The 24,626-nt window shown below is 43.1% G+C and overlaps 1 protein-coding gene and 2 long non-coding RNA genes across 3 annotated transcripts in view; 1 reads left to right on the top strand and 2 right to left on the bottom strand.

Moving 5' to 3' along the window:
- Window positions 1–24,626, top strand: part of LOC140593302 (probable N-acetyltransferase 16) — a 64,671-nt gene that overhangs the window by 33,962 nt on the left and 6,083 nt on the right. The window lies entirely within an intron of this gene.
- Window positions 107–5,257, bottom strand: LOC140593299 (uncharacterized). Its single transcript, XR_011993579.1, has 3 exons — window positions 3,393–5,257; window positions 3,153–3,261; window positions 107–2,929 (listed from the first exon to the last, which is right to left on the bottom strand). It is a non-coding gene; the product is annotated as an uncharacterized lncRNA (long non-coding RNA).
- On the bottom strand, window positions 14,758–15,096 carry LOC140593297 (uncharacterized). The gene is made up of 2 exons (XR_011993578.1): window positions 15,026–15,096; window positions 14,758–14,796 (listed from the first exon to the last, which is right to left on the bottom strand). It is a non-coding gene; the product is annotated as an uncharacterized lncRNA (long non-coding RNA).

The raw sequence follows: 24,626 nt of genomic DNA, 5'->3' as shown, positions 1-24,626 counted from the left end.
ATGCGAATATTGTCTCGCCGGCTGCGGTTTTCGGCGTCATCTGCCCTCTCCGAGAGGGACTGTACAGTTCTTTCCAGCGCCGCAATCTTGTTATGAAGTTCCGCTACTTTGTCTTCAGTCTGGGAGATGCGGCTCTCTGCTTCTGTGATACGTGTCGTATTGTCCTCTAAACGGGTTGTAATTGCGTCTAACGTTGATTCGAAACGAGTAAATTTCTCGTCCAGGAAGGCACTTAAATTATCAGTTACAGCCTGTGCAAGGCTGGACTGTTCGGCCGGGGGACCGCCATCTTTGTTACCTTGATTAGCGGTCGCTTGGCCTTTTGTCATCGTGCGGCCCCGTCTAGTTTCCAGTTGGGAGGCACCTGGGGCCTCATGTATAAACGGTGCTTACGCACAAAAATGTTGCGCACGCCCGTTTCCACGCTCACGTCGAGATGTATAAAAACTAAACTTGGCGTACCGCCACGCACATTCTCACGGCAACCCTAGACAAGGCGTACGCAAGTTTCTGCTCGATTTGGCAAAATGGAGGCACCTAAGAGTGCTACTGCAGTTTCACTGTGTCACACTCGCATTCATGACGCGGTCTGCATGAAATACACCGAAATTAATTGGCCATCGGTCACCTGATCGTAATCAATCTGTGACAATAAAACGGTGCAGGGAAAGACAAAAAATATTCCAACCATGGCTGCTCTTGCATTGTTAGAGGACATAGCAAATGGAAGAGTCAGAAGAGAGCGCGTATTCAGGGATCACAGTGATTTCTTGGCTCATGATGATGACTGGTTACTAAGTCGATTCAGATTTCCAAGAGCTATCCTCTTGGAGCTGTGTGCTGAACTGGAGCCAGCTTTACGGAGGAAGACTGCAAGAAATTGCGCCTTACCGGTACCTGTACAAGTTCTCTCCACCCTCGGATTTTTAGCCACAGGTGCTTTTCAGCGTGAACTTGCGGACCGATCAGGCATTTCTCAGTCATCACTGAGTCGTGCCATGCCAGCTGTATGGGATGGCATAATCCGCTTGTCATCGAGATATATAAATTTTCCCTACACTGGGTGAACAGGCAAACATTAAAGCGCAATTCGCAGCGATGTCCGGTTTTCCAAATGTAGTCGAATTATCGACTGCGCGCACATTGCTATAAAGTCACCTTCAGAGAACGAATTTGCTTATGCTTATGTAAATAGAAAGCACTTTCATTTTATTAATGTACTCTATTAATGCACTGGGGGCACCTCTTGTACTATTGTCTGTAAGAATAAACAAAGAGAATAAACTAAAGTAACACCGCATCTGCGCCCTACGTGTTATTCATAAACATGCAAGTAATTCAAACAAGTATGGTACGAGAAAAACTCACCCGCGCTGACATCGGCGTCCCCCTCACCCGATAAAAGTGTGTCCCCAATCATCGCAGCAACTAGTTGCTCAAAGGGTGTGATACCGGGAATTCTGCAACCTCCGCCTGTGCTTTTAAGACTCTTACGGTGAGCGGCCGCTCGTTTTTTCACGTCGATTTTAATGTCCGACCACTTCTTTTTAATTTTGGCCACCGTGCCATTTTCAGAACCAACACTTTTAACTGACTCTGCCACGCTGTGCCACTCCGTCAACTTTCGTTTATTGCTGATGCCACTTATACCACCAAATAATATCACTTTTCTTTTCTCGATTTCTGTTAACATGACCTCCACTTCGCACTCACTGAAATACTTCTTTTTCCCACGTGGTTTATTCATTGTTGTTTAAGAAAAACATAGAACAAAGCGGGCATTTATACAGATTTACATATGCAAATATTCATAATTATGGGCGGGTCGGGGGGGTGGCTGTGGGCTCGTTCACGTACGTTAAATTTCACGCTCATTGGGATTTATAAAGGGAATGTGCGTAGATCTGTGCTTACGCACAGTTTTATGCATCTGGATTTTTTCTTGCTTACGCACATTCCTAGTTTTGTCCGTACGCCTTGTTTTAGTGTGAATTCTACGCTCGTCGTTATACATGAGGCCCCTGGACCGGTTCCTGACATGGTTAAGACTTTAATGCTGAGAATTACAGTGAGATAGCCGCACAGTTCAGCGTAAAAAGGTGAAAATAGCGCGACGTTCGCGGGAGCTCAGCGGGACCGTGCCACTTAGGTCGAAGGCATCACGTGACTCCAAATGTTTCAAATGTTAATGAATAAACAGAATTGATTTCATCAGATGAAAAACTGATGCTGGAAATTGGACAAGTCAGAACAGTCGCATGCCTTGATGATGATGATGATGGTTGATGATGGTTATTTTATGTCAGACATTAAGACATAAAATCTCACAGCATTAGTTGTAACATGTAGGCTGCAAGCCTATGAACAGTGTAAATACTTCACCCAAAAAATAAAATTCTGCCATTCATGCATGTGTGAATTATTTCTTCTGTTGAACCCAAAAGGAGATATTTTGAAGAATATGGATACAGTAACACTGCCTCACTGGAAACTGTAATTTTTTTTGCAAGAAAAGGAGTTGGTCAACATGCTCTGCCAGAAGGCAACTTCTTTGAGCAGTAATAATGTCCCCAGCTGTGGAGAAAATTCTTTCAGCTGGGACACTTGTCCCTGGAACACAAAGATAACGTTTTGCCTGGAGAGACAAAAGAGGGTACACTCCTTCATGCTTACACCACCACTTAAGTGGATCTTCTGAGAGAGGTATAGGTGTAACGTCTCTGTATTTGCCAACTTCTTCCCGTGCCCTGTCTGCAGTAGAAGTGACTACTTTAGCCACTAGTGCATAGGCTGCACCGAGCAGATCCAACAGCGCACAGGATTCTTTTGACCTCTTTGATGGGGCTGGGGAGGAGTCATCTTCACCAAGGGATTTTTGCTCCTGTACAGGTGCACTGCCTCCGTAACCAGCACTGTCAGATTCTTGCTGCTGATAGTTAAAAAACAAGGAAACTATCAATTAATATTTTATTTGAATGTAATTTTGCCCACCACCACACAGAAATGTTTTTGTGTTACTTTAATTTATTATATTTACTGTATATGCTGTTAATATATATATTGGTTGGCTTCAATTTTCAGTTTTAAACCTTTACACGACTTACATCATGTGCCTTAACTTGCTCAAGACTCAGAGTGACCATCTCACTTACCAATGATGTGAATGTGTCCTCCCGTTCCTCTTCAGAGATGAAAGGGAGAGATTTGAAACGAGGGTCCAAGGCAGACACAACATGCAGCTTCTCTTTTAGATTTTCATATCTGTAAAGATAGATAACCACATTTAAATAACATTATGGCATCAACACAAACTTACAATTAACAAAAATGTAATCTTTTATAACATTAACACACATTTTATATTTTATAGATAGCTGTATTTATAAACATACCTCAACTTCAAGTTGTCATGCATGGCAGATTTGAGTTCCTTAATGACAGTAGAATCACTGTCACTCGAGCGCATCTCATCAAGGAGCTGTGCGTGCAATGGTGCAATAACAGAGAGTGTGGCTGTGTTCTCTCCAGACATCACCATGGATATCCCATATTAGGGAAAACTCAAACACCCGGTCAACCATAATAAATGTCACACATACACATAGTTAATTAACTTATATCACGCGCAGATTACACATTCCTCTCACCGTCATGGCATGTTTCAAACAGAGAGCGAAACAGGAATTCCACTCCACTAAACCAAGGGCGCGGATTATTCCATAACAGACGGGGGAGAGATTTTTAGAAAAACCTCAAAAATAATTACAACTCACATTAAACATTAAGTGACAAAAAGAACACAGACATCTTCTACTTTACCAAAATAACAACAAAACATGTTCTTATGAAAAAAAAAACCAAATAAATATACAATCAAAATTCACACACACCCCCCCACCTGTACTCCCCGATAATCCGCTCTACATGCCAGGTAAGTGTGACGTGATCCATCAGGACAGAAGTCCCGTAATTAATCATAGAAAATAATAATAAAATAAAAGTCTCAAAATTATATTTTAAACAGTCTTCAAAAGAAATCTAGTGTATCCAAAACACTCTGGTACATATGGTCTTAAATCTTTGCAAATAAATAATGCAATCGATTCAGTGATGTTTTGTGCACGAGGTGAATTGTGAGGAATTTTACTTTTGAATGCCTCTGGTTGTCTGTTAGGCTGCGGGGGTGCTAGAATCTGCACGTCTGGGTGATGTCTTGTCAAATGGCTCCGCAGATTTGTAGTATTACTACAGCATTTCACCTCAGAGTTACAAATCAGGCATATAGCTGTGTTCTTGTCCACTGTAACTTTATCTTTCTTGCGCAATGTGAAATGCTTCCATACCTCTGACTTTTTATTTGAAGGTGTGGTTGGTATCGGGAACGCACCTGAATCCGCCATTTTATGAATGAAATGAATGAATAACGGACTCTCCATTGTAACATAGCGCAAGGTAAATAAGGGGATGACACCTAGTGGATTAGACTAGTAATAAGATTAGCGTAAATCTTACGTTTAATCGTTGTGTAAATAAATATCGAAAAAATCGATACGTGTCCATTGAGAATCGATTTTGAATCGACTACATTTTAAAAAACGATATATCGAAAAATCTATTTTTTTGCCGAGCCCTAATATGCAGTACAGTGTTAAAGTCTTAGGAAGTCAAAGAAAATGTTGAAAGCTATTTGTCTGGGTAGTAAGTGTATATTTGCTCTGAAGAAACACAATTTAACATTAAAAGATATGTAAATTAACAGTAGCATTAACAAGAGGTTCCTGATATCTTGGATGGCTAGATGAACACCACTTCAGTTCCAAAACCTCTCCTCAGGGGCACCCTAGTTATTCTATGTATTCTTGAGGGAATAATGGGACGGCCGGTTGTTTTGTAACAGTAGACAAAATGGTGTACCGGTCAGGATACAAAAAAATAGGATGAGGGGACGTGATTCTTTAATGAGCTGTATTGGATTCCAGCAGTGATCATGCAGTTTACACCCAGTATTGTCATCAGTCTGGAACAACTAGGTATATGAGTACAGTACATTCCCAATCCAAACGGTAGCTTAGAGTACATACAAATAATATTATCCTTCAAGAAAATAAATGAGAAAATACACGCATAGTAACTTAGCCCAGCTGGTTAAATAAAGGATAATGGCGACACCTTGTGGTTAAATAACAGTGCTATATCCTCCTGAGACCCGACCTATTCATTTTTGTCCATTGTAGTGGACATTGTATTTTTGCATCTATTTTTTCACTGATGTGAAACGTATTTATTCTTGGTGTGCACTGAAGAGGACATGCTGTGAAATTTAAATAAGAATAAATTTGAAAAAATCTAAATTGTAAGATGTCTTATTTCCTCCAAAGACAAATAACCTACAATTGAAGGACACTTTTTTCCTTGGGTCTACGGAGGATATAATCGCATCCACATACAGACGGTTTTTCCTTGCATCGGACGCTGCTAATAAAACTATTCTTAACCGTATGAAAGACAATGCTGTTTAACTTTACCAAATGGAATGGCACGGGCTTCTCAATACTAACGTAACACATCCTCCAGCCTGGTACGTCTGCTCATTGTTATATAATTAACCATAACTCCATCATGCTCTTTACGCAGGGAATGGTCTAACTTACAGGATATACAGTAACATAACTTTTCCCCATTTACTCAATACTGGATATATTGCGGGTTGGATCACCAAAAAGGAAAAGGGGGAAGTGGGAATAGGGAATATTAGCAATAACGAAGCAAGCCAAACTGTAAGCAGAACGTGGGCACCTGACCCCTTTCATGCGATACTGCAAGGTTAACTCGCAATGTGCATACGCGACTTACAGTGACGTACTGTACGCGACGTGGCTGAGTGTAGTATAGCCAGTGGCTTTTGCATATTTTTTTTCATTGTATTTACTCAAGAGTATTTTGGAAAGATATGGAATTCTATATTAACAGAAAAATGTAATGTATGATAGAAATTTGTATATTTGATGTGCTTTTTTATACAGAAAATGAAAGATTGAATTGTAAAGAACAACATATTATACATTTGTTTATTTTATTAGGAAAATTCCATATACATAAGAAAAAGTGGGCTCGGTGTAAACCAAATTTTTCTCATTTTATTAACGACTTTAAATTGTATGTAAATCTCCTGGAACAAACAAAAAACAAAAAAGCACTGAAAACATGTAATGCTCTAAAATTATTGAAATTTATGTAATGTATTTTATTTTCTTTTTTTTCTATTTTATTTCTTCTTTTTCTCTAGCAGCTAATGTTAACTTGACATGATTGTGTAATACCTCTGTTCCTGTGGCATTGTGTTAATAAAAAATAAAAAATCAATTAAAAAAAAGTATAGCCAGTGGCAGAAGTTTTATGCAGGTTGATCTCTATTTTACTCCGTTCCTATTGAAGGAGCTGGTTTGTCTTTAGGTGAGCCTTATTACTTCCGGTGGTGCACTCGAGGAATGGATGGCAAGGGCGGGGACAGAGATTGAGATAAAAGCGGGAATAAGGAATTGTTCGGTGAGTCTGATTGGGAAGAGGGAGGGAGAGAGTTCATTCGAACACAGAGTCGAGCGTGTTGCGAGTTGGATGAGAGTACTGTAGTTCATTCGCACTGCAGGCGAAAGTTTCACCTCTACAGCCAGCCTAATACGTGAAACGAAGGAGGAATTTTAGTCACACTGACTGGTGTATTGCGTTTGGGTGTATCTTTACGGATAGATGGTAAGCATTTGTGGATTGTTTGTTAAATGACATTCTATTTTTTGCGTGATATTGGAATAATCTGTTGAGCTGTATTGTAACCAAGCGACATCGCTTTATTCCTAGCCGTAATTTGGAGCTGCAGCAATAGGATATATTACGGCGTTGCATGTACGTGATATGTCATAGAGCTGACGTAGTACGCAATAAAAGGGGATATTTTAAAACGCTTAATGTGAAAAGGCTTAATGTAACTTAATGTGCCAAAACAACCACCAAAAATCACCAAATTTGTCACACATATATCTGGCCATAAAGACTTTTACCTGACAAAAAAATCAAAACCGACATTCTAAAACGCTTAATGTGAAAAAGCTTAACGTAACTTAATGTACCAAAACAGCCACTAAAATAAAAAATCACCAAATTTCTCACACATGTACTGTATCTGATCATAAAGACTTTCACCTGACAAAAAAATCAAAACCGAAATGCTAGGAATATGGACTTTATCTTACGTTAAGCATTTTCCACTCCATTGATGCCCATTATAAGGAAAATGCTTAATGTAAAATTTGGTGATTTTTGGTGGCTGTTTTAGTACATTAAGTCACGTTAAGCCTTTTCCTGAAAAAGTACACGCGGTAAATAGAGTGCGGACATGCCACGTCGGTTCCCAGCATACAAAGATGAATGTTCACTTTGTGGCCTGAAAGGACACTGGGCACGATGCTGCAGAAGTAGCAAGTGGAGAAAACAGCAATACAACAGTAAAGGAAGTAAGCTCCACCATCACAAATAAAACGCTACAAACATCAGGCACCCAGAAACAGCCACAGCCAACAGTGCGATTCCAAAATCGATGCCGTAGACAGCCACGACCCTGCAGAAGAGAACATGTATCAGCAGCAGTTTTGCTCCATCACAATTAGCGCAAAGTGTATGCATAGCATTAACAGCAAAACCAGGGAGGAAGCATACACGGTTTTGAACGCGGAACCACCTGATATACCGGGCCACGGGCATACATTATGTCTATAAATAGACATGGGAGCATCTGGAAATACTGTCCCATTACGAACATTCAAACAAATTTATAGTGACTCCAATGTTTACAAGAGACTAAAGAAAAATTATAATAAATTATAGTTAATAATAAATAACAGTATATGCTTGCAATTGTATATGGGATGCCAAGATATCACACTTACCTATATGGAAAATCATTTACTGTATTAACTGATCACAAACCTCTTATAACCATCTGTGCAAAGCCTTTGCATGCAGCACCCCCACGACTCCAGCGCATGCTGATCAAAACACAAGGGTACAACTACCAAGTCCAATACTGACCAGGATTACAAATGATCCTGGCAGACACTCTCAGCCGACTGCGAAACCCGGAGAACCATGGTAACTATTCTGTCCTTGCTAATGTTAATACGCAGCTTTTTTTAGCTTGACAGATAGCTAACAAGCTCCTCCAATAAACATCCAGGAAGCATCTTGCCGTTTGAGATATTTACTAAAAGATACACTGTGAAACTGAACAAATAATACATACATTACAAATTAATCCATACAATAAATACGTTACACTTGTAAACGGCCAAATTACCTACTAGCGGGACGCTGATACATTGAAAATCCCATTACACTGTAGCGCGATTAACACATCATTGTGTACATTACCTTTTATTTAGGTCACAAGTAACTTAACTTATCAGGTAAGTATTTAAAGTAAGCAATACAATTAATGTCTTTTCGTACTTACAGACATATGTTCTTTATGGGCTGAAGAAAGTTAACGGAGAGGAAGAAAACGACAGCTTGTCTCTGAATACGTCTAGAACTGACGTAACCTAGGAAAACTACGGTATGCGAAGAGGAACAAACTAACAAAACATCTTTTGCTATTTCGGACGGCACACTCCTCGCCTGGTATACTGTCATACCACTATATTCCCTTAACCAATAACACAACTTCTGAGACCGGTCTTGTGTACACCTTAGGGCTGCCATTTTTGACTATTCTTATTTCAACCTTTCGAACTCTGTTGTCCCGACTAGGGAGTGTGTTCACAATTAATCCAGTAGGCCACTCGTTTCTTTTTGCCTGATTGTCCTTTAAAAGCACGACATCTCCAATCTCCAGGTTAGGCCAGTCCAATTGCCATTTTCTTCTTGTCTGTAGTGTAGTAAGATATTCTAGCTGCCATCGTTTCCAGAATGAATTGGCCAAGCATTGCACTTGCTTCCATTGTTTCCTGTAGAGGACTTTGGGATCAAAATCTCCAGCAGGGGTGGACACCACGTTCAATTTCTGTGTGAGAAGTGCAGCAGGACTGAGCACCTCAGGTCGTTCTGGATCAGATGACACTGGAACTAAAGGCCGTCCATTCATTATAGCACTGACTTCTGCCATTAGTGTGACAAGAACTTCATGTGTCAGACTAGGTGAATGTACCTTGAGCAACATAGCATCTAAGATGCGGCGAGCCACTCCGATCATTCTTTCCCACACTCCTCCCATGTGGGAAGAGTGGGGAGGGTTGAACTTCCAGGTACATCCATCATCCTTAAGGTAAGCTTGAAGGTTTGGATCTTCCATGTTTATTTGCAATTCTTTGCAAGCGCCGACAAAGTTTGTTCCGCGGTCTGAACGGAAGAGCTTAGCTGGACCTCTGATCGCAGTAAATCTTCTGAGGGCGTTAATGAAGCTTGAAGTTGAAAGAGAGTCTACTACTTCAATATGAACTGCTCTTGTGACTAAGCAGGTAAACATAACTGCCCATCTCTTGTTTTCTAATGCTCTTCCCCTAGTAAGACGCATACAGATATTCCACGGCCCGAATACGTCTAACCCGACATGTGTGAATGGTGGAGCTTGGCTAAGACGATCTTCGGGTAGATCTGACATTTTTTGTTGCTCCATCTTCCCTCGCAGTCTCCTACAAGTTACACATTTGTGTATCACGCTTGACACCAGCCTTTTTCCTCCAAGTATCCACAGCCCCGCAGACCTTACAGCTCCTTCTGTTATGTGTCTGCCTTGATGAGCAGACTGGTCGTGGTAGAACTGAACCAATAAGTTGGCTATGTGGTGATTTTTTGGGATGACTATAGGATGTTTCTGACTCCAAGGGACTTCTGCAGAAGACAGACGCCCTCCTATTCTCACCAAACCGTCCGTGTCGAGAATGGCACTCAAATTTCTGAGGGGACTGTGTTTAGATACTAACTCTCCTTTGGAAAGACTTCGGACTTCTTCCTTGAATACTTCTTCCTGTACACAGTGGATGATTACAGTCTTTGCTTGTTTGAACTCATCTACTCTTTGTGCGCCTGTGGCCGAGGATTTAGCTAAGGATCTGATTTTGTGAATGAGTTTGGCGATTGCACGGGCCAAAGGCTTCCAACTGGAAAAACGCTCAAACCTGTGTGAACCAAGCGATGTTCTAACAGCTGTTGTAGCAAATGTTGCTACAAGTGGTCGCACTTCGGCATCTGATGCTGGCTGCACAAGCTCAAAGCACTCTGGCTGCGATGTAACATCTTCCTCTCTCTTCTTCAAAAAGTCCGGTCCGTACAACCAGCTACTAGTAGCTAGCGATGCTGCTGGTATAGGTCTCGTACCATGATCAGCAGGATTGTGTTTCGTGTCAACGAAATACCACTGACTGGGATGTGATGATTTCCTAATACGTGCTACTCTGTTGGTGACGTATACATAAAACCTTCTGCTGGTGTTGTTAATGTATCCTAACACGACTCTGCTGTCAGTGTAGTACTTAACTTTATGGACTTCTATGTCGAGCTCCTCCAGTAGCGTGTCAACCAGCTCAACTGCCAAAACGGCAGCACATAACTCCAGACGAGGAACAGTATGAGGTTGTCGTGGGGCTAATTTGGACTTTCCCATGCAGAATCCCACATGAACACATCCTTCATTATCCTGTGTTCTGAGGTAGGCCACAGAAGCTATCGCCAGGGTGGAAGCATCTGCAAAGACGCACAGCTCTCTCAGACTTGAAGACCTCAAAGAGGTGCGTAAGTACTGTCGGGGAATCTGTAGCTTTTCAAGATCCGCTAATGAAGTTTTCCATGATCTCCACTTAGCCTCTTTTTCGGCTGGTAAAGGTGCATCCCAGTCACAGCTTTCTGAACACAATTCTCTAATAAGGGCCTTGCCTTGCATTGTAATTGGTGCTGCGAACCCTAGAGGGTCATATAGGCTATTGACGGTTGAAAGAACACCTCTCCTTGTGAATGGTTTTTCTTCCTTTAAGACAAGGAAGGTGAAGCTGTCCCCATGCAAGTCCCAATTGAGTCCTAAGCTCCGTTGCAAAGGCAGAGGTTCTGTACCGAGGTCCAGATCTTTCAGGTCTGTAGCACGTTCCCCTGCTGGAAAAGCTTCCATAACTGTGGGACTATTAGAAGCTATTTTATGAAGATGGATATTCGAGTCTGCTAACATTTGCCTTGTGTTTTGCAGGGTGTGAATAGCTTCAGCATCAGTAGGAAATGAGGCAAGTCCATCATCGACATAGAAGTTCCTTAAAACGAACTGTGTCGCTTCCTCACCATGTTCCTCTTGTCCTTTCCAAGCGGCTCTCCTCAAGCCGTATATGGCGATGGCCGGAGATGGACTATTGCCAAACACGTGCACAGTCATTCGATACTCTTTGATGATTCTGTTAGGGTCATTATCTTTAAACCAAAAGAAACGCAAAAAGTCACGGTGGTCTTCTCGAACGACAAAACAATAGAACATTCGTTCTATGTCTGCTGTTACCGCCACAGGTTCTTTACGGAAACGGAGAAGGACCCCGAGGAGGGTATTGTTCAAATCCGGGCCGCTCAACAAGACACTGTTCAGAGAGGTGCCTTTATGACTGGCACTAGAATCAAATACTACTCGTATTTGACCAGGCTTCCGAGGATGGTAAACACCAAAAATTGGTAAGTACCAACACTCTTGATCCTTGTTAAGTGGAGGGGCCGGTTCTGCATGACCTGACTCAAAGATTTTCTTCATGAAGTTGAAGAAATGTTCTTTCATGTTCGGTCTTTTTTCAAGCATATGACGCAATGATTCAAAGCGTTTGATTGCTTGATCCCGATTATTGGGAAGCCTCTGCCTTGCTTTTCTAAAGGGTAAAGGAGCTACCCAGCTGTTTGAGTCATCCTCGAAAACTCCCTCATCCATAATTTCAAGAAAGGCTTCATCATCTATAGACATCCCAGGTTTGTCATCATGTGGTGTCCTCTGAAACAACTGTTTGCTGAGACTGTCGGCTTCATCACAATCCATAATCTCCACAATGCTTGGGGAATCACTACTTATTGCTGTTCTGTTGACTTTCTCTTTAATGTAGATACTATTTTTACAGGGATCCAACAGAGTTGTACGGCCATTAGCCAGCACTGAAGTCCTGTAGACACAGACATTAGTTGGCAAGTGAGCTCCTCCCAAGCAAACTTCTCCTACTATAACCCAACCTAAGTCCAGGCGTTGGGCAAATGGATCATCGTGGGGGCCATTACGGTATTCTCTGACCTTGTGCACCCTTGTTATGTCTCGACCAAGAAGGATAAGAATGGCTGCATTGGGGTCTAGAGCCGGGATCTTATCTTCTATACATTTCAGATGTGTATAATGTTTTGCAACCTCAGGGGTTGGAATTTCGGATCTATCATCCGGAAGCATGTCGCACTCGATCAATGAGGGAAGAGGAATCCTGGTTTTTCCGTCTAGTGACTCTACAACAAAATTGTTTGCACGCCGACCTGTTGTCTCAAACATACCTGAGCAGGTTTTAAGAGTATATACTGTCGGATCTGCCTTAATGCAAAAGAACTCAAAGAATTTGGTTTTCGCCAATGACTTATTGCTTTGCTCATCAAAGACTGCGTAGGTCTTAATAGCCCTTTCTCTCTGTCCAGATGGATAGATTTTTACCAGACAGATCTTTGAGCAGGACCTCGAACTATTCAAACTTCCACAAACACTAGAGCATTTTGTTGTTACCGCTAGAGGGGGGCTCTCTAATTGCTCCCCGCCCTGAGCTTCCATGGGTGCTGAAAAGGCAGTTTTCCAGGGAGCTGGTCCTGGATGCAATGCTGTAGGATGTTGGCTACTATTGCATTCTCTACAATGCACAGTCAGGTCACATTCTCTAGCCTTATGGCTAGATGAAGAACAGCATTTGTAGCAAATATTCTTGTCTTTGAGAAAAGCTTTCCTGTCTGGTAAAGGTTTGCTCCTAAAACCACGACATTTCATAAGGGAATGTGGTTTGTTGTGTAATGGACATTGTTTTTCTGGGTCAATCACCCTTTTTTCTGTGGAGGTTGGGTGGAAGTCCAAATCAGTTGAGATTTCGGTTTTCCTGACAGATACTGGGTTCTTGAAATGAGGTTTTTCCATTTTAGGCATGTTAGGACCACCAGATAGTAGAGGCGTGAAGCTTGGATCGTTGAGCATTTTGGCTTGGTCACATACAAACTTGACAAAGATGGAGAAAGGTGGGTAAGCTGTACGGTGCTCATCTTTATAACGTGAAGCCAAAGAGATCCATCTGTCATGTAAGTGGTATGGAAGTTTCTGAACAATAGGATTGATGCCCCGGGATGTGTCTAGGTAATTAAGACCCAAAAGGAATCCATCGGTGCGAGCTGCATCAATCTCCATCAGGATGTCTCCCAATTCTCTCAGCCTGTGATTCTCTCTGTTTGTCATCTTTTGGAAATCATCAACCTTTTTTAAAAGGGCATTTTCTATTATCTCGGGTGACCCATAACAGTCTTGCAGTCTTTGCCATACCATGTTGACACCTGTTGATGCATCACTAATGTGCACAGCTCTGATCCTTTTTGCTTGCTCTGACGATCTTGGTCCTAGCCATTTACAGAGAAGATCAAGCTCTTCTCTTGTTGACAAGTTCAGGTCTTCGGTGGCGCTGAGGAAAGATGCCTTCCAGGCCCAGTAGTTTTCAGGCTTATCGTCGAACTTCAGTAGCCCAGAGCTTACCAGTTCTCTACGTATCAAATACTTGGCTAAGTCTGTTGTAACAGATGAGCTGAACTCTTTAGCTCCAGCATTTAGATGGGGAGGTGACTGTTCGAGCTGGGGATCGAGGTTATGCGATCTGTTGCTATATGGCTGTGCTTTCGGTGCACATGGTTGCTGCTGGTTTCCATGTGGTAGATAGGTGTGTCTGTATAAGCTCTTGGTGTGAGGATGATTTGGAGAGCTGCAAATGTTGTATTTTGGCATACACGAAACTGGTGACTCAATATGCCTAATATCATTGACCTGGCCGCACTGTGCATTGCTCTTTCCTATGTAGAAGACAGACATATCACCACTGTCTACTTGTGCCGGGCATAATGGTGCAGTTATAGGACATGCTGACTTATAGCTATGATGATGATCAGGTGGTGGATTTACTACTGCTTCATCCAGAGCATTTTCAGCTTTAACACTTCGATAAGCCGCTTCTCCAAACTCATTTTCAACAGCTGCCTCCAGTATTTCTGCTTCAGCTATGGCTGCTGCAGCTGCGCTCTCTAATCGTAGTGAGTATAAGTTGGCTTCGAGTTCAGCTTTCTTTCTGGCAGCTTCAGCTGCTGCCTTTTGTTGTTCCTCTGCGATATAAGCTTGTGCTCTTATCATGTCAGCTTCTCTCTGAGCAAAGGATGCTTGCGTCCGTGCCGCTTCTGCTTTAGCGCGCGCCTTCGCTACTACAATACTGGCTGAAGAACGCTGACTAGAGCGTGAGGAGTTGGAACATTGTGATCGCGTTTCTAGCATTTCTTCCATGCTATCCATGTTGCTAGATCGTTCCATATTTATTACAGGCTGGAGCACACAGAAAGCAGCGTCTTCCGTATGGTTAACTTCTGTTCAGCTTCCCGAAGAACGAATGTCTTTTCACTATTCTGTCCTTGCTAATGTTAATACGCAGCTTTTTTTAGCTTGACAGATAGCTAACAAGCTCCTCCAATAAACATCCAGGAAGCATCTTGCCGTTTGAGATATTTACTAAAAGATACACTGTGAAACTGAACAAATAATACATACATTACAAATTAATCCATACAATAAATACGTTACACTTGTAAACGGCCAAATTACCTACTAGCGGGACGCTGATACATTGAAAATCCCATTACACTGTAGCGCGATTAACACATCATTGTGTACATTACCTTTTATTTAGGTCACAAGTAACTTAACTTATCAGGTAAGTATTTAAAGTAAGCAATACAATTAATGTCTTTTCGTACTTACAGACATATGTTCTTTATGGGCTGAAGAAAGTTAACGGAGAGGAAGAAAACGACAGCTTGTCTCTGAATACGTCTAGAACTGACGTAACCTAGGAAAACTACGGTATGCGAAGAGGAACAAACTAACAAAACATCTTTTGCTATTTCGGACGGCACTTATCGAGCTAAATGAGCGTGAAGATGGGATAGATGCTGAGATTGAAAACCCAAAAAATATACTATTGCCATCATAGTATTTTTAATAAGACAAACAAGCAGGCAGCAGATGTGGTATTACTGTTTATTCTGTTTCAGACAGTATTAAAAAAGATGACCACCTTGCCGAGGACGTGACTCTAGGCGGTGATGGTGCTGCTGGTACGAGCACATCTTCAGGCACTGTCTGCGCACACTCCCTTTATAGAAATATGTGCACAGTTGATCGCTCTGATTACATTTGGAAAACCCGACATTGCTACGAATTGTGCTTTGATGTTTGTTTGTTCGACCACAGTGTAAGGAAATCTTATATATCTGATTGCAAGTGGATAATACCATCCCATTCAACTGCCATGGCGCGATGATGACTGAGAAATTCCTGGAATCTGGAAAGACCTGTCACTCCAGTCCACTCCAACTGTACTCCAGTCCCCTGGTTGTGCAAGTGTAAGACCAAAGCAGAAACAGATGTCTTCTGGCACTGGCACCTGGCTAAGTCAGGGGTACCTTAACATGGTCCTAGGAGCCTCCATCGCAAACAAGCCTCCGGAAGCCTGGTCAGGGGAGCCTGCTGCTTCTCCTGTATCCTGCCCAGTCTTGAGCTTCCTGAGTCTGGTCCACAGGGGTCCAGTCATTCTGTGTTTGCCTCCGCAGCGGTCCACAAGGCTGTTGTCACCTAGGTACCCACCTCGTCTTTCCTTATTGTCACCATCCCAAAGGGAAGGGTCTCGGGTTTACACCTTCAGGGAACACGAAGGGGGGCTCTCTGGACCTACCTCTGAGCCCTGAATATTGAGCTCTGGTCTCTGCTCATGGTTTTGTTTTCTACCGTCCCATGTCCTGGAATGGTCTCTAGGATGGGCAGGCTGGTTCTCCATCTCCTGTTGGGGAAGACGGGGTCACAGAGTTCAGGCCATCCGCCCTGGTCCAGTTACCATGTCACCTCGATGCTCTGGTCCCTCTGGTTCCTCCAGTACCCATCCTGGAGCCCTCTCATCGGCCTCCAGCACTCATCTTTCAGTCCCCTCGTCGGCCTCCAGTTCCCTTCCTTCCATTCCAAGGTGTCACCAGACCCAGCTCCTGCTCTAGTTGTGCCGCTGCTTAGCCTCGCCTCTCATACACCTAGGCCCGTGGCGGTCCACTCTCCTTGTCCCTCTGTGTCTCACCCCGGTCTGTTAAACCTCCAGTGTCTCTTCAACCCCAGTCTGTTCCTACTGAGTCCCTTCCTCCTCTGTTCCCAAGCCTGCTGCCCCGTCAAGCTCCTTCTGTTCCCTTTCCTTCCTGGTCCCTGCCTCATGTCCCTGGTCTTGTCCCTCAGTTTCCACATCATGCCCCTTTTTTCCCTTCCCTTCCAGTTCCCCTATTCCTTTCTGGTCCTCACATGTTTCAGATCCTGTCCCTTCGTGTCCTGCCCCCAACATAGTTGTCCCTGGTTCTGTCCCTCAGTCTTCGTGTCTAGTCCCCAAGACATTTGTTCCTGGTCTACAAGTTTTGTTCCCTTTTGTGTTCCTGCATCTGGTGGCCCTATCCCAGGTCCTCCTATTCTCCCTAGTGGTCCTCACTCCCTTGTTCCACCTTCTGGCTCGGTCTGTTCAGTTCCCTGGTTCCCGCAAGGTTTTTCCCTCCTTCTCTCCTTCTCTCGTTTTGTGTGTTGTTCTGGTTCTGTCCCCCCTCTCTCCGTAGCCCTGGCAATACCTGTGAGGAAATGAAAATATGGACTGTCTGGGGGTCCCCGAGGTGCAGGTTGGGAAACACTGCTGTAATGGACATAGCTGGTAAGGGAGGCATGGAGGCAAGAGTAGTTCAACCAAGGAGACCTCAATAGATAGTTGACAAGTGTTTATTTGTTGAACAAATTTAAATGAGTATGTGGACAGTGATTTGGCGAAGCCCGTCTCTTGGTCATTGGTTCCATCGACTCTGAAGCCGACAGATCTGGCTGGGCAACCAGGCAGGAGGTGAAGGAGCCAAGCCCGGACCAGGACAGGGAGCCGAAGGTGGTGGAGGGGAGGAGGTAGAAGAACGAGTAGCTGTAACGGCAAAGAAGTGGGTTCGATTGACTCTTTATAAAAAACCTGTGTAACTGGCATTAATCTGTCAGTTTTGAATGTGTTCTTTTATTGTCACACTTGTACATTTAATTATGCTAAGCCTATAACAACGTGTACTAAAGTAACGGAACTAAAGTAATAGCGGAACTGTTCTGATGTCCGCAATTATTGAAACACATTTAGAAAGGAAGCACGTTTTCGCTTATTCATTTCGCTTGCTGCTGGAAACAGTTTGTGTGCTCGGCATCGACTTCAGTAAAGGGTTAAGAAAAAAGGTTAAATCCTTCCGTAAGCAGCCAACGAGGTATGTGTTAATTAAGTTATTAAGTTTTAGTTGAGTTTTGTTGTATTTAGCCATGTAAATGTAAATGCTAATTGAGGTTCGTATTAACTGTATATGAATTCTCTAAGCTGTCTTTATTGTTATTTATGTTTATATTTCATTTGAATTTCAGTGTTTGTTAGCTAATATTGTAAGTAAATGTGCTTAATTTTGTGTTTCCGTATCTGTATTTAGTTCTCACGTCTGCCATGATGGTGATAATAACGAAGCCAGTGTCTTTCGAATAAACCGTCGGCTCAGTTAAATGCAAAGGACTCTTGTGCTCGTGTCTTACGGGAGGCACCCACAGTGAGAACTCGACTGCTCGTCGCGAGTGGAAGAGAAGGAAGACGGCAGCCAGTGGTAACGCAGCTGCAAGTTATCTGCAAGTTTCACCATAGTAACAGTAGTCTCATTTAAGTTTACACAGTAAATTATTTATTAATCAAAATTTATTAAAATAAACCACACCAGAATGTCAGATACGGGTAAGTCTCCTGACCATGATATGGACAGCATAAGTCAAGTTTTAGAACCACAGCCGTTACCAACTGCCAGCAGCCAGCTGCATCAAGAAAAGTCACGAAGAAGCCAGCGGATCCGCAAGCTAACTGAAAGAGGTCAAGAACTGCACATGGAAAGATTGAAAGGCCTTGAACATCGCTTCAAAGTAAATTATGAAAGGTGGAAGGTTCTTGTTAAGGACGCTAGACGACTGATGACTGAACATTGTTCTAGTGAGCTGCTGCAAGGAGTAGTAGTAAAGGCTAGTAAGGCCTCGGCAGATCTAAATCAGGTTTATGAAGAAATACGTCAAATTGAGATTCCTGACCAAACTTCACGCCGCAGAGTAGATACCTGCGAATCAGTCACAAGGGCAATTGTAGAAACTGCACAGAGTTGTCTCAAGGGAGATAGCCAGAGGCACCAAAGAGAAGAACTACTTGAGAAGGAAACTGGATCTGTGTCCCTATCTATGAGGTCACATGAGTCAAGCATCAGTTGGAAGCACTCAGGGACTTCCATTCACTCACAAGGTAACTCAAGAGCCACCTCCACATGCTCAAGTCTTTCAGCCTTCAAGAGACAAGAGGCTGCTGCTGAGGTAGCTGCTAATGAAGCAACTTTAGAAGTCTTATTAGAACAACAACGGCAATTAGAAGAGCTTCAGAGGCTTGAAGCAGAAGATAAGGAAAGAATAGCTGAGCAAGAAGCTGAAGCCTTTAAACGCAGGGAAGAGGAAGCTAGGATGAAAGCTGTGCTGGAGGTAGAGAATGCTGCAAGACAAAGAGCATTAGAAGATAAGCGCAGAGAACTACAACGCCTCGAGACACTCAAGAAATTAAATGGTGCTAAAGCAAGAATGCAAGTGTATGAGAAGAGTGAAGACTCCGGGGATGAGTTGGAAGAGCTACTTCATGATTGTGCATCTATGAAGGTGAAGGAAAGGCTCAGAATGAGAAACCACACACCTCAACCTCCTCCACCTCAGCGAACTGAGTTGAATCTACAGCAGGAAGACAGCACCACAGCTCTTGTCAAGATGTTGGCAGAATCCATTAGTGCAAGCCGTCTCCCTATACCAGAACCAGTCACATTCAGTGGTGACCCACTCAGGTTTAATGATTGGAAGGTTTCCTTTCGGACCTTGATAGACAGGAAGAACATACCAGCGGAAGAGAAAATTTACTATCTACGTAAGTATGTAGGAGGGGCAGCTAAGAAGGTAATAGAAAGCTACTTCCTGCTAGGTACAGAGTCAGCTTACCATGCTGTGTGGGCCATTTTAGAAGAATGATATGGGAACCCATTCCTTATTGCCAAGGCCTTAAGGGACAAGCTTCATGCATAGCCTAAGATAGGTCCCAAGGATAGTTTGGAACTTAGAGAGTTTGTGGATTTTCTTCGCAGCTGTGAGGCTGCCATTCCTCAGATTAGTGGCCTTGAAGTACTCAATGACTGCATTGAGAATCAAAAGATCCTTGCAAGGTGCCCTGATTGGCTAACATCAAGATGGAATCATAAGGTCTTAGAAATTGAAGAAACCACCAAAACATTTCCTAGCTTCAGTCAGTTTGTACAGTTTCTCACAAGGGAAGCCAAGATTGCTTGCAACCCTGTGACATCTCTTTATGCTTTGAAGCCAAGCTTTGGTGAGAAGGTTAAGACACCAAGCAATAGAGGCCCTGGAGCTAAAACGCTAGCAACTAACTCTGAGAAAACCTTTACAAGTTGTGCCTTCTGTGAAAGAGCAGGGCACACTCTTCATATGTGTCGTAAGTTTATGGCAAGGACTGTTGCTGAACGTGTTAAGTTTGTTCAAGATAAAGCATTGTGCACTGTGAAAACAGGAATGTCTGTGACGCATGTCAGAGAAAACATCCAACCTGTCTCCATGAAGATCGTCCTAGGGGAGAAAGGAAGGTATCAAGGCCTGAACAACTGAAAGAAGGTGAGAAGTTTAAGGAAAGAAAGACAGAGTCCACACAAGATAAAGGGACAAAGGTGCAAGGTGAGGCAACATCTAATAGAGTTTCAAGGGATACCAATAACACTTACTCCTCTACAGTCATACCAGTATGGGTGTCAACCACAAGTGAACCGGATCGTGAAGTCCTCGTGTATGCTCTTCTTGATACTCAGAGCGACACCACTTTCATTCTTAAGGAGACAGCAGAAGCTCTTAACACAAGGAAAGAACCAGTGCAGTTGAAGCTCTCCACGATGGCATCGAGAAACACGGTTGTATCATGTTGGAAGCTTGCTGATTTACAAGTAAGGGGATTTTACTTGAACAGGAAAATTCCTCTGCCAGTGACCTACACGCGAGAGTTCATTCCCGCAAACAGAGATCACATTCCCACACCTGAGACTGCAAGAGTCTGGTCTCATCTTGAACACATTGCTGATGAACTGGTGCCCCAACAGAGTTGTGATATCGGTCTGCTAATAGGCTACAACTGCCCCCAAGCCCTTCTTCCAAGAGAAGTTGTGCCTGGTAAGGAAAATCAGCCTTTTGCCCAAAGAACAGATCTGGGCTGGAGTGTAGTTGGTTATGGTAACTCACATGCTGACTATGGCGATGCCATTGGAGTAAGTCATCAAGTTATTGTGAGAAAGGTGATGCCAGGTCTTCAGTCTTCCTGGAACCTTACCAGTGAGGTACACTATGTGTGCAGAACACAGATCAGAGAAGTGGTTACACCACCAGACATCATTAAGGTGCTGGAATCTGACTTCAGTGAAAGGGTTACAGAGGACAGTCACATATCACAGGAAGATCTGATGTTCCTGTCAATAATGAAGGAGAGCATTAGGCTTACAGACGATGGGCATTATGAAATGCCATTGCCATTTAAACAAGAAAAGCCTAAGCTTCCAGACAACAAGGCACTTGCCATTCGCCGTCTCAAGTGCCTTGAAAGAAAGCTCAAGAGGAACAAGCAATACTACAAGGACTACACAGCCTTCATGGATGAGACTATAACCCGTAAAGATGCTGAAAGGGTCCCAGACACAGAAATTGACAGGCATCCAGTATGGTATATCCCTCACCATGGGGTGTATCACCCACAGAAGCCTGGAAAAATACGCATAGTTTTTGACTGTTCTGCTAAGTATCAAGGCACATCTTTGAACGATCATCTCCTTACAGGTCCAGAGATGACAAACACCTTGGTGGGCGTTCTGTGTCGTTTTCGAAAGTATCCGGTGGCAATCATGTGCGACATAGAGCGCATGTTCCATCAGTTCCATGTCAAAGTAGAAGACCAAGACTATCTGAGATTCCTGTGGTGGGAAAATGAAGATCTAGAATCTCAGCCCTCAGTTTACAGAATGAGAGTTCACCTGTTTGGTGCAGCTTCATCCCCAGGTTGTGCCAACTATGGGCTTAAACATCTCGCTGATGAAGGAAAGGGACGCTTCAGTGAAGATTCCATTAAGTTCATACAACGAAATTTTTATGTTGATGATGGATTGATCAGTGTACCATCCGAGGTTGAAGCGATTCAGCTCGTAAGAGAAACAAGGGAGCTGTGTAGCGCAGGTAAACTACGTTTGCACAAGTTTATATCTAACAGTAAGGAAGTAATGGCCAAAATTCCCAAGGAAGAGCGGGCTGAAGGAGCCAAGGACCTGGATATGGCTCTGGGTGAACTATGCATGGAGAGGGCGCTTGGTGTTCATTGGTGTGTCGCATCCGACAAATTCCAATTCAGAGTTGTTGTAAAGGACCAGCCACTTACCCGCAGAGGAGTCTTGTCCACAGTAGCTTCCATCTACGACCCATTTGGTTTTTTAGCACCTTTCATCCTCGTAGGGAAGCAGATGTTGCATCAGATGTGTCAAGAGAAGGTTAGCTGGGACGACCCCCTTCCTGATGTCCTACGACCTCAGTGGGAGTCCTGGCTTCTAGATCTTCAAAGTTTAGCTGTTGTAAAGATTCAACGGTGCTTCATACCATCCAGCTTCAAGGAGGTCAAGTCCTATGAGCTTCATCATTTCTCTGACACTAGCGTTTCAGGTTATGGAGAATGCTCTTACCTCAGAACGGTAAGTGCATCAGGAGAGATCCATTGCTCCTTTGTTATAGGCAAGTCAAGAGTCACTCCAACTAAGGTGCTGACCATACCAAGATTAGAGCTTTCAGCTGCAGTAGTAGCTGTTCCAGTAAGTGACATGCTAAGGAAGGAGCTGGAGATTGAAAGTCTGTGTGAATTCTTCTGGACAGACTCAAAGGTTGTTCTTGGCTATATCAATAATGAAGCCAGAAGATTTCACGTTTTTGTAGCCAACCGTGTTCAGCGTATAAGGTTAAGCACAAATGCTGAACAGTGGAGGTATGTAACCTCAGAGGAGAATCCAGCTGATCAAGCCTCCAGAGGTGCCACAGCAGAACAATTAACCACCTCTAAATGGTTTACAGGTCCAGATTTTCTTTGGCAGAAGGAACTTCCCCGTGTAGATATTAAGGTGGGAGAAATCTCAGACAATGATCCAGAGCTTCGGAAGGCCCAGGTCCATGATACCCAGGCAAAGGAAGAAAATTCATTATTGGATCACCTGCATAAGTTTTCAGATTGGACAAGAGTAGTGAAAGCTGTAGCCAGACTTAAGCGACGTGCTATGGAGGTCAAGGGTCTCAAGCCAAAATCTTATGAACCCGCAAGCTTAGAAGAAAGGAGAGGGGCTGAGCTCACCATTATTAGAATGACTCAAGAGGCAGCCTTCTCCAATGAAATAAGAAATCTCAAACACCATAAGGAGTTGCACACTAGAGAAAGGGGAAACAATTTGTACAAGCTAAGCCCATTTCTGGATGAACAAGGTATCCTCAGAGTGGGAGGTCGCTTAAAACATGCAACTCTCCATCCGCATGTAAAGCATCCAGCAGTCCTCCCAAGAGTCAGTCACATGTCAGGGCTGCTAATCAAGCACTATCACAATCAAGTGCAACACCAGGGTCGAGGAATGACTATTAATGAACTGCGGTCTAATGGTATATGGATCTTAGGTTGCAGCAAGGCAGTTTCTTCCCATATCTACAAGTGCACAAAGTGTAGGAAATTAAGAAGATGCACTGAAGAGCAAAGGATGGCTGACCTCCCAGAAGATCACTTAGAAACATCCCTTCCTTTTACATTCAGCGGAATGGACTGCTTTGGCCCATTCTATGTTAAAGATGGTAGAAGAGAGCTTAAGCGTTATGGGCTGTTACTGACCTGTATGTGTTCCAGAGCGTTGCATATTGAAATGCTTGACGATCTAACCACCGATGCCTTCATTAATGCCCTGCGTTCATTCATTGCTATACGTGGAGCTGTCCGACAAATTAGATGTGATCGAGGCACAAATTTTGTTGGTGCAAGGCGGGAGTTCCTTGAAGTATTGAAGAACATGAGTTCTGAACAATTAAAGGAGCACGGATGTGAGCTCATCATGAATCCTCCATCTGCAAGTCATGTGGGCGGCGTGTGGGAAAGACAAATTCGCACAATAAGAAGTGTCTTGACATCTATTCTTGAGCAGTCAGCAAGAAGACTAGATAGCACATCTTTGCGAACCTTTCTCTACGAAGCCATGGCTATTGTGAATAGTAGGCCTTTAACTACGGAACATCTCAATGACCCATTGGGACCCGAACCTTTGACACCAAATCATATTTTGACTATGAAGTCCGCGATTGCAGCTCCACCCCCTGGAAAGTTCATTAAGGAGGACCTCTATCTTCAAAGGAGATGGCGGAGAGTACAATTCTTGGCTAATAACTTTTGGTTAAGGTGGAAAAGGGAGTACCTCCTAAATCTTCAGCAGAGACAGAAATGGAGTAAGGATCGGCGGAATGCAAAGGTAAATGACATTGTTATTCTGCAAGATGACACTGCACCACGAAACCAATGGAAACTGGCAAAGGTTGTTGAAGTACACCCTGGAAAGGATAACAGAGTCAGAAAGGTTAAGTTGCTAATTAGTGACTCAAGCTTAGATGAGAAGGGCAGACGCACCTCTAAGCGCACTTACCTGGAGAGGCCCATCCAGAAGACGGTTACTCTGATAGAAGCAGATTAAGGTCATTGTTTATTCATTTGTTTGTTTATTTATTTTTGGGTTAGTTCCAAATTAGATAAAGTATCCCTTAATGCATTTACTAACTAAGGTCATCCATAAGAAATTCACAAGTGAGTTGGTGGGAGTGTAACTGGCATTAATCTGTCAGTTTTGAATGTGTTCTTTTATTGTCACACTTGTACCTTTAATTATGCTAAGCCTATAACAACGTGTACTAAAGTAACGGAACTAAAGTAATAGCGGAACTGTTGTTCTGATGTCCGCAATTATTGAAACACATTTAGAAAGGAAGCACGTTTTCGCTTATTCATTTCGCTTGCTGCTGGAAACAGTTTGTGTGCTCGGCATCGACTTCAGTAAAGGGTTAAGAAAAAAGGTTAAATCCTTCCGTAAGCAGCCAACGAGGTATGTGTTAATTAAGTTTTAGTTGAGTTTTGTTGTATTTAGCCATGTAAATGTAA

The sequence above is a fragment of the Paramormyrops kingsleyae genome, chromosome 10 (assembly GCF_048594095.1).
Source record: "Paramormyrops kingsleyae isolate MSU_618 chromosome 10, PKINGS_0.4, whole genome shotgun sequence".
Classification (NCBI taxonomy): Eukaryota; Metazoa; Chordata; class Actinopteri; order Osteoglossiformes; family Mormyridae; genus Paramormyrops; species Paramormyrops kingsleyae.
This window is presented reverse-complemented; position numbering and strand designations above follow the sequence as displayed.